This window comes from Ochlerotatus camptorhynchus, unplaced genomic scaffold, assembly GCF_037179485.1.
Source record: "Ochlerotatus camptorhynchus isolate MF236.1 unplaced genomic scaffold, CSIRO-AGI_Acam_v1.1 ptg000141l, whole genome shotgun sequence".
NCBI classification, from domain to species: Eukaryota; Metazoa; Arthropoda; class Insecta; order Diptera; family Culicidae; genus Ochlerotatus; species Ochlerotatus camptorhynchus.
In genome coordinates this window covers 4,233,963-4,244,442 of record NW_027040631.1, presented here as the reverse complement: position 1 = coordinate 4,244,442, position 10,480 = coordinate 4,233,963, and the positions used below count along the sequence as shown (strand labels likewise).

General features: G+C 42.4%; 1 protein-coding gene across 1 annotated transcript in view; it reads left to right on the top strand.

The window, feature by feature from the left end:
• Positions 1 to 797: 797 nt before the first annotated feature.
• LOC135700748 (adenosylhomocysteinase-like 1) overlaps positions 798 to 10,480 on the top strand; it is a 34,537-nt gene continuing 24,854 nt past the window's right edge. The window contains exon 1 of the mRNA XM_065221377.1: positions 798 to 873. The gene's annotated coding sequence lies outside the window, so the exon portion shown is untranslated. The remainder of the gene's footprint in view (positions 874 to 10,480) is intronic.

The window sequence follows — 10,480 nt, the reverse complement described above, 5'->3', positions numbered from 1 at the left end:
GCCCGCTATGAATTCAATGATTATTTCTTTGGAACTAGATTGCGGAGCTGTACAAGCCAAACGACATACTGCTTGCTGTAAACAACAAGAAAAATTTAGAAAAAAAACCAGGCGAAAAATAGCTATTTCTTGCTAACTTATATCATATTACGACTTATTTAGTAAAATTGTTCACTAAATTAATTACAAACTAAGCAAAAAATAAAAAAAATCTAAAACTTATTCTGAAAACAATTCACTTACAGTCTCATTTCCGTTATCATTATCGTATTCCTGACTAGAAACGGTTGCGATTTTTCTGATCTTAGATGCAGCTGCATCGTTGGATACCGGAAACGTGCGCTTCGTGGAATTCTCTGCACGACTTAGTCAGAGATTAATGTCAGCATAACAACCGATATTTTTGTCCTATTCTCTACAGCCCTAAGCCAAAAATATTATATCCATTTGAATTTAAAAATCATTTCTCTGCGTGTAGAAAAGTTAATTTCTTTTCAGATTTTTAGCTGTAGCTTTTCTACTACCGTATCTGCAACCAGATTAAAAAAAATGCTTTATTTCCTGCTTTATTTGCAAAACAAAAGCACGTTTTAACACTGCACTCATAATTGTTCTATTATCCGCACGGGAGCCAACTTTAACTCAATTGATTTGCCAATCAAGTGGTAACAAATTTCAACGAGGCATGACATGCGTTACGCGCACCTATGCACCTATGCCAGTACTACTTGAGCATCCCTATTCTATGCAAAATTCGTGACGGATAGCAAAATGTCAATGAATGAACGAATGAATGGGAAAATCAAATCGAAAGTTTTTCTTCAGCTGGTGACAAGTTTTCAGTTTCAGTTCTGCGAATTTTGTGCAATTTCGGTAAGTTTTTCTCCATTTTTCGATCTAATTAGTTGTTGAAACTGCGTCAAAGTGTGTTGAGGATGAGTGCGAATGTAAATTTGTTCGATTGCTGTCGCTACGGTGGTTCAAAATCAGAAAACATAAACCAGTGCAAAACGGGTCCTAAGTAGCCGTCGGTCGGCCATCATCAATCGCACTCTTTCGCCGTCAGAAGAGCATAGAAGAAGCATAGATCTCCAGAGAGGGCACAAGGGGGGAGGGGCGACGAGCATTATGGAAACAAAAGGTCGAAAGAATGAATAAAAATCGCAATGAGTGCCGAGGGGTGTACTCTTTGCGTCGTCATGATGGGACTAATGTAAATAAAAACAAGGGAGCGATTTAGCCATGCTGTTTTGATGGCAATGGTGTCATTCTGCTATTGTTTTGTTCCGGCGTGCATCGCAAGTTTGGACGGCATTTGTGACCTTGACATTAGTCAAAACGTTCGCGTGCATGTTTCGTTCCCCTTGCCCTGTTATTGGACATGGGCGGCTAAAAACAGCAATCGATTGGAGCGCGGTGGGTGGCTGGGTGGCAGGGTGGCTGGATTCGAGCCAGGAACAATAACAAAACCAGTAGCAGTGGCAGCATAGAATATAGTTAATGATGGTGATATCGATGTTGATAGAGGAGCGAGTCACGCACACTACTCATGTTGGAAGAAATCGAAATAATAGCTATCAAGCTATCATCTCGCTTTGGTCGGGCAGAACAACTGCAGCAAGTTGCATTTGCATTAGTTATAGTGTGACACATTGAGCCAACGAGACGGCACCGACAGTTCCGTGTGGGTCGAAAAGTAGGTCAAACAACGTTCAGGACGGGAATGTAGTTTTTCCAGGTTCACGGCTTGTTTTGCAAATGTAGAGAGGAACACGTGAAGTACGAATAAATCAAATGATATTCGTGATCGTTACTGAGTAAGTAGCTACACCGGAGCGTGGATAGGAACGTGGTCGATATCGAAACACCAAAGGCGTGTTGGATGTTCTGGTACGATTGCATAACACACGTGTAATGTGATTGAACGTGAAGTGCGCTGCTATATTTGTTGCTGGCCCATCGCGTATCACATCGCACTACCGAACATCGTATTTCTACCTGCTTACATTCAATCGTCGAACATAGGGGAGTTTGGTCACGCGGTTGCGTTATTTGCGAGGTGCTAATTATCAGAATCGCGTGCGTATATTTTTGGGAGGAAGCTATGGCGAAGGTGGAAAATTTGAGGTTGAATAAAAAAAAAAGGTGGTCGAATCGAGTGAAAACAGATGGCTGCGTGCCAGTTTGTGAGTCATTAAATTGTAAAATAATACGAGCGAGCATGCCGAGTGCGTTTCGTTGCCGCAGACGATGTCGCAACACAAAGATTATATCGACGGAACTGGTTCTCCAGTTTTTTTTTATTTTGCACTTGGTTATTTTCCCATGGCAGTGCTAAGTGTAGCACATTAGTTAGCGCTATCTATGTATAATTTCACCTTCGTGTGCTATATCATTCTCGCCACCCATTGGCGACCGTCGTTATGATTGTACTGGAAATCAATGTGTAGGGTGGTGGAACCTGTGTTGAACTTACCGAAATTGCAGTGGAAATAAATCTGAATGACGATAATTTTTTAAAAGTGAATCACGGTTCTTTTTAGCTTTTGGCGGTTGTTGACAAAATAATATTTAGTCCCAAATTGGAAGTGGACCCATCTCGTTTCCAACAGAGGTATCTCGCGCTGGATAAAAACATTGCGAATAAGCACAATGGAATGCAGCGGAACTCGATTTTTCTGCCAGAAGTAGAATGTGCTTTTAAGAGTGAGACGATTAAAATTGATCTACAAATTGTTCGCAAAAGTATGCTCTCCCTCGCAGAAATTTACGAGTTCCGGCAGGAGGTGCAGAAAGACCTACCAAAGAGGATCATTAGAGCAAGCGATGTGTCGTGGAGGAGGGACGTGTTTTTTCTGCACCAATGAAAGCTCTAATACAGTACACTAATTTGCCAAAAGAACCTCACCCTGATCAGCAGCTACTACGCGATTTAGTTTACCACATGGATGAAGTAGCAGCACAGTTCCGCGACACAGACCCAGAGTACCGATGAAAAAGTATTCTCTTATATTAACGGATGCATTCAATCACCCCTATTGTGTATTCTGTTTCATTCGGCATCAAGCGCACTTCATAATATACTGAGAAACTGCTGCGATTGCCAGGAGTTTGGTTTACCGTGTTACGTCAAGAGGACAAGCAGTGTCCCAACAAATTACAAAACGGTAAGAGCCACCATGTCTGAACTAGCCTTGATTGGTAGGCTAATCGCGTTCAGGTCGGGTAGCGACCATAAGGCAAATTACAGAGCTTGACAGCCTGGGAGCTCACTAGCACTGGAAGGCAAGTTGAGATCATCCTTGGAAAAACCATGTTACGCTGAAGACAGCTCTCTGAGGGCAATATTCCAAGCCACTCTGGTGCTGTCTTTTACTGAATCCACCCAGTAGGACACTCCACAGGCACTGGTCATGACTTCAAGGTAAGGAACACGATGTAGTCCGACAGTCCGGAAAACCCAGGCGTAGTAATCAAAAAGATAGGGAGAGTAAACGGTGACATTGGTATGACACTGGGTGCCGCTGAGTTCAGATGCATAGTGGATGTTTCATTGCGAAAAATGGCCACGAAGTCTACGAAGGGGTTTCTCCGGCTCATGAAAACGGAGCTGCTATATAAGTTTTTGAATTGAGTCAACCGTGTTGTGAAGTCTTCCCTAAACGCGGGATTGTAAACGCGTTTGCCATTCCTTAGTTGTCTTTCATTATAAAAGCAGTGAAGTGAAGTAGAACTGATCTAAAAGACCTTGAGAGGAGGATGCTCTGCATTTTCCGAGAACTCGGGATACGCCATCCTCAACCGGCGCTGGAGAGATTCATTTCATCTTACGAAGGTAACGAAAAGGCATCGAAGTTCAGGCACAGTGGAGAAAAAGATTGCAGTGTGGAAGCAGAAGGCAGAAGCTGCGAGCTCGTATGAGTGACGATTTGACGGTTTTGAATCTCGTACGACTCGCTAGAAGTCGTCAGTTGGTCGGCCGATGACGGCTCAAGGCAAGATCAGGTAGATCTTTCCACGTTCTCTTGCTTTAGGAAACAACCTGAAACTGAATGTGAACGATTTTCTCGACATGTACTTGCCTCTGCTAAATGTAACGCCAATTTGTTCGATTGTCGACGTTGCGGAAACATCCGAGGGAGTGATTCTATCTCAAATGCAGGGAAGATTTTGTTTGACTATCGTGACATGCGCGCATGCTGAGTAGATCGATAAAAATCAAAGAAGATTTTCAAGTAATCCTGCATCAACATACAAGTAGACAGATTAGGCTGTGTTCCATTTGATGAAATTTCACTTAAATTTGTCAGATTTAAGATTTTCAAATAACCCTGCCCCGGAGATGCGTGCTTACGTCGCCGAAATTCTAGGGACCACCACCACCGATACACGGACGTCTCTAAAGCTAGAGAAATAGTCGCTGACACTACCGAGAGCAATTTTTCCGGCCCCCTAACCAATGCTCCGGAAAGTGCGGCCAGTCTCCACGCTGCTACTATGAGCGTCAACAAACCCATCTGCATCTTATGAGATTCTGCCAGTACCCTTTCGGCCCTAGAATCCCAGTTCCCGAGGTATCCATGGATCCAGAGGATCCAAGAACAATCACCATCGAGTACAGTTTTCCTTTGGCTACCGGGTAACTGTAACATTAGAGGTAATTGTGAAGCTGATCATCTGGTCGTTACCGGTCGACTCTTCAGTAAAGAGGTCCCTTGTCCCGACGTTAAGCGCTGGGTCGGGCTCATAATCCGAGACGCCTGGAACCTTGAGTGTGGCAACCTGTTATTCGGAAGGTGAAAGGGGGGACCTCTAAATGGCAGGATACCAGAAGTCGACAAGACCAGGTCATCATAACATGAGCTGCTCCGCCAATTTTCGGAAAACTTGCGACACTTGCAACCTTACCGTGACAGTGGAACACATATTGGTGGATTGCCCAGTGTTCAGCAATCTAAGAAGTCTCTACGGTATAACGCCCAATCGAATGACCCATCATCTGCGGTCATCGATAACCCGCTATTGACACTACCGAAACCCTCGACAAAAATTACTACTATCTAAACTAAGCCAGCGTATTTGAGGACTTTCCTCAGGAGTCCCCCTACTCTGTTAAAAAAACGCTGTATAAGGGAAATTTTTTTTCCGAGGCCCGATTTCTTGTAGGGGATCCCCTCTGCTACGCCTATTTTAATTTGATTTCAATAGCACAACTTTTCATCACAAGATCAACAACCTATAAAATAAATTCCGTGTGTGCTATATGCTTCTCCCTGCCAAGATTACATCATTCGAGTAAAACAATGTTTTTGAACTTCAAGAAAGTAGGGTTGCATGTATGATAGGCCCGAAATTCAGCAATTCATTGTCTTCTGAAAATTTCTGGTAGAAGGTTTTCTTGAAATTGCTCGATTAGGCGATTAATATTCCTGAAGTTCTTGGAGCTGCCGTAAACTTCACATAGCTTCCCTGAAGGTCTCTAAATCTTCGTGAAGTTCTTTGAACATGTCTGATGGTCTTTGGACATTCCTGAAGTCAATGGAGTTTTCTGGATTTCTGAACTTTGCAAAATGCCTCAGAACTTTCCGAGGGGAGCGACTCTATCTTAGATGCAGGAAATTTTTTGCTTTGCTGTTGTCAGATGGGCGCACATTTATTAAATAGAAGGACGATTGATGAAGATTTTGAAGATTTCCAGCAAAAAGGTGAAGAGCGATGCAAGTAGGTGGATGACGAAAGATTTTTCGTAGATTGATTCGCTTTCGTGTGATTTGTTGACAATCTTAAATTGAGATTTAGATGCGTCGCACCTAAAGGAATTTTCCAGAATTTCTCAATTTTTCTTGTTTTCAAAAAAATTTCCTGATGCTCATGGAACAACCATAGAGGTAACTCTAAGACTAGTAGGTCCCGAAGAAAATCATTATTATTTTTGGCTCACTCAGTACCAGAACAACGGTCCCAAGCAGTCCCAAGCTATTTCACTCACCCCTGCATGTTCTGCATGAATCCACACACCCCTGATGTTATCTGTCAAACTTTCATAGCGAATCAAAACAAACATAGTGTAGTAATAGAATTTCAACTAGAATAGGGTACGTTAATCGTTTGCTTGGGACCAATAGGCTACTAAAGTGGTGAGCCAATTTAAAATCGTTAGTTTCGTATTGATTGTTGGAACAACCCTGAAGTTGGCTCAACTTTCCTAAATTTATTGGAACTGCTCTTAAGATCCCTAACTTCGCTGAAGTCATACAGACATTTATGAAATTCCCGGTACTTCTTAAAAAAATCCCACAATTTTTCTGATGTTTTCAGGGGGTAAGTCACTCTGCCACCTTGTGCTAAAACACACTTCAAACACCCTTCCGCCACATGGAAAGCTAATTTTTTTCATCAATTCTGGCACCACTGCCAATAATGTTTACGTTTGTTGATCAATCTAGTTGTTGTTGTTTTTTCTTACAAAGGAGAGAGAACCACGGCAGTCGGTTTGATGGATTGCACCGGACCTCGATGAAGAAAATCACTCGGGATACGGAAGGGACATGTACATCGTATTCCGTGACCTGGAATATCAATGACTGGATACGATCGGGCCTAAGAGAGCGCATTGATGATGGCGAGGATTAAGGTTGAAAACGATAGCTAGGTACTGGTATGTGCTTATATGTAGGCAGTTGGCAATGCAGCGTTTCGGTATTCGTTGAAATCCGATGGGCCTGGGCACTTTCATGCGTATGAATGCGAGTTCTTTTCTTTTGCGCAATGTTATTTCTCAACTTTGGAGGAGGAAAAGATGGATGATCCTTGGGTGAGTGAGTGGCCGTGTGCTGTCTGTTGCTTGTCCGTAGTGAAAATAGGAACGTCTCCACCAGGATTACGTTTGACTAAATAAATTACAATTTCAAAAAGTAGAAAAGTCTGTCTTGATCCGTCAGAATGCTCCGATGAATTCATTTTGGTAGGTTGGGAGTGTCACAGCAACAGTAAAGCTGGGTTTAAACAGGGCAAGTCAATTGATCAAGTCAGTTGAATTCAACTGACTTGAACGCGAATTGAACGTGTAAACCATGCCATTCATTTGACTTGATCAACTCACTTGAATTGAAAAAAGTTGAACCAGGCTCAACTTTTCAAGCCAATTGAATTCAACTGAGTTGATCATTTGACTTGCCTAATCTAAACCCAGCTTAAGTTGCTTAGAATTCTAGATCACTACCGGGTTCAGTCCACCTCGCCTCTGTGATCGTGCTTCTTGTAGTGGTTAATGGTAGTGTTCCGTTCATGCTATGTTGCCTTTTAGAGCTGAATTTTGCACATCTTAATGAATTGAAGTAGCTGTTTTAGTTCGCCTTCCACATTTTCCTCGAATATCTTCGGTAGTGAATCAGATGTATTTTGTTGTTTTAAGCAAACAACAGCGAAGGAGTCGCTGGTGGATCCGTCATTTTCAGCGTTTTGTTATGGTCGAAGATATGGTTGCCAGTAAGCATATTTTTTCGGTTGAAGTTTTGACAGCTCGATCGACACGAAGAAACACCCTTGGGGGGGAGGGGGGGGGGGGACGCGCTGTCAAATCAGCCTACTGATCATTCTTGTATAAAATTGGTTCCAAACGTAAACAAACCCTGTAGGTTTCTTATGGGTTGTTTACGTTTGGAACCAGTTATGCGAGGTAGGCGACGATTGTTCGTATTTGACTGAGGAGAACTTCAGAGTAGTTCTGAGGAGAAGTTCAAAGTAATTCTGAGCAGAACTTCAGAGTAGTTCTGAGGAGAAGTTCAAAGTAATTCTGATGAGAACTTCAGAGTAGTTCTGAGGAGAAGTTCAAAGTAATTCTGAGCAGAACTTCAAAGTAGTTCTGATGAGAACTTCAGAGTAGTTCTGAGGATACCTTCAGAGTAGTTCTGAGGACAACTTCAGAGTAGTTTTGAGGAGATGTTCAAAGTAATTCTGAGGAGAACTTCAGGGTAGTTCTAAGGAGAAGTTCAAAGTAATTCTGATGAGAACTTCAGATTAGTATTGAGGATACCTTCATAGTAGTTCTGAGGAGAACTTCAGAGTACATACTTCTGAGGAGACCTTAAGAGTAGCTCAGGAAAATTTATGAAACTCCCCGGGAGCACCCGGAACATGTCTGGCCAGCGTGGTCCTGATTACTTAATATGACCACAAATTTGTCTTATTTTTGAATTCTCAAGTGATTTGATGTTTCACATGAGGATGTAGGTTCAAGTTTCACTTCTCCGGGGGTACCCGAAACATATCCAGATCTGGCCAATATTATATTGGCCACAAATGATCTTATTTATGTGTCGCATGACGGTGTAGGTTCAAGAAGAATGTGGCCACTGATCTTATGTTTGAATTCTGATGTAGTTTGATGCGTTTCATGAGGGTTTTGGTTCAAGAAGAATCTGACCAGTTCCCCGTATGTACCCAAAACATGTCCGAATCTGGCCAACGTGGTCCTGAGTGTGAGTACAGGTCGGACTCGATTATCCGGAGTATAGATTTTTTTCACTCCGGATAATCGAAACACAAAAAAAAATCTGCAATTAAAGAACGTCAAATTTATATTTTTTTTTGTTATTTCATTTGTATGATGCAGTGGTGTAGCCAGAACTTATTTCTAGGGAAAAAGGGGGCCTTGAGAAGAATTTAAAATTCAAATTTAAAGTTGAAGTGTTGCCAGAATGAATTTGGAGTTGTGACCGGAACATGGACCCTGGGGGCTACAGAGTGACTCTCTGAAAATTCCGGAACAACCGTAAAAGTTGTAAATTCATAAAACTGGGGTTACAGCTTCGCAGTTTTTTCGAAAGCACTTATTGATGTGTTATCAGAGTGAATTTCAAATTGTGACCGGGAAATAGACCTTGAGGACTACAGTTTGTTCTTCCGGGATATTTGGAACGAACGAAGAAGTGGTATGTCCATGAAACAGGTCCTAGAGCTTTGCGTTTTTTTAATGAACTTGTTAGTGTGTTGTCAGAATGAACATGGAGTTGTAGCCGGAACATGAACCCAAGGGACCAGCATTATTTCAGAAGTTTTTACGGGAATGCGGAATCTGAAGACCACAGGGGGAACTTCCGGAAGGACCGGAACAACCGTTAATGTGATTTTAAAAGGACTTCGGTCGTCCGGAATACAGGAAAAAAAACTAACACGTGGAATTAAACGTAACTTAAAAGGTTTATTAGAACGAATTAAAAAGTGACCGTTCGCGTCTAGTGATTATTAATGAGTAACGACTAATAGAATTTTCACCCAGCAGGTGCCAAGGCAATCGATTCAAATAAAAAACCGCCTACTGCGTTTTCACCCCCTCTCGATCGTCTAGTCCAGTTTTCCTTCTTAGGGCTTCAAATCGACCAGCATCCAATGCTTTGGTGAAGATGTCTGCTAGTTGTTCCAAAGTCAGAATGACTTCCACAGTCAGATTTCCAGCAGCAATGTGGTCTCGCACAAAGTGTTGTTTAATGTCAATGTGCTTGGCCCGTTTGCACTCGAGGTTTTTCGCCATTCCGATGCATCCTCGGTTGTCCTCGAAAATAGGAACAGGTTCGACGGTCTTCAAGCAAAGATCGCCTAATAGTCCTGTAAGCCAGATAGCTTCAACCGCTGAAGCACTCAATGCCACATATTCCGCCTAGCTCGATGATGTGGCCACAGTAGTCTGCTTCTTACTGGAGCACAAAACGGTGTTTCCGTACACCTGGAACAAGTAACCGCTTACTGATTTCCGGTTGGTAGTGTCACCGGCCCAATCCGCATCTGTATAACCGACGAGTGGTTTGGCTTGCTTTCCGGATTTTCCAGAGGGTCACCCTGTGGTGTTCAGAGTCCATATTCCGAATAAAAATATCGAAGAATGTCACTACTGAGTCCAGCAATCAATAAAATACCATCAGCGAGTGTAGAAAACAGTTTACCTCAAACGAATCTAATTGAATCCTACAGGCTGATCACATCGGGTCAAAAAGCTGAAAAAATCGCAGTTAGGAAAAATCGGGGGTTCACAAAATCGGGTCACCACTGTATTATAATAATATAAAATAAATTTAATATATATAAAATATATATAATATACAAAACAATCCCTCTTTCAGCCCCTCCTCCTAGCTACGTCCAGTATTGTTAAAATATTCATATTGTATATTATAATACTAAATTATTTCAAATTTCTGTGTTGAGAAGAATGTGGCCATTTCCCCGGGGGTACCCGGAACACGTCCGGATATGGCCAACGTGGCCTTCGGTACTTAATATGGCCACCAATGAACTTATTTTTGAATTCTCATGTACGCGAACACTGGCGCGGTAACCATAACACGGTAAAGATAGAGGAAATGCTTCGCCAACCCGAGCGTCTGTTCACCATGGAGGTGCGGCTCAAACAGCGTCTGACTGGCATCCACCGGCTGAATAAGAAATGCTCTTCCCCGGAAGCTACACCTAAGATGGCAGCCCC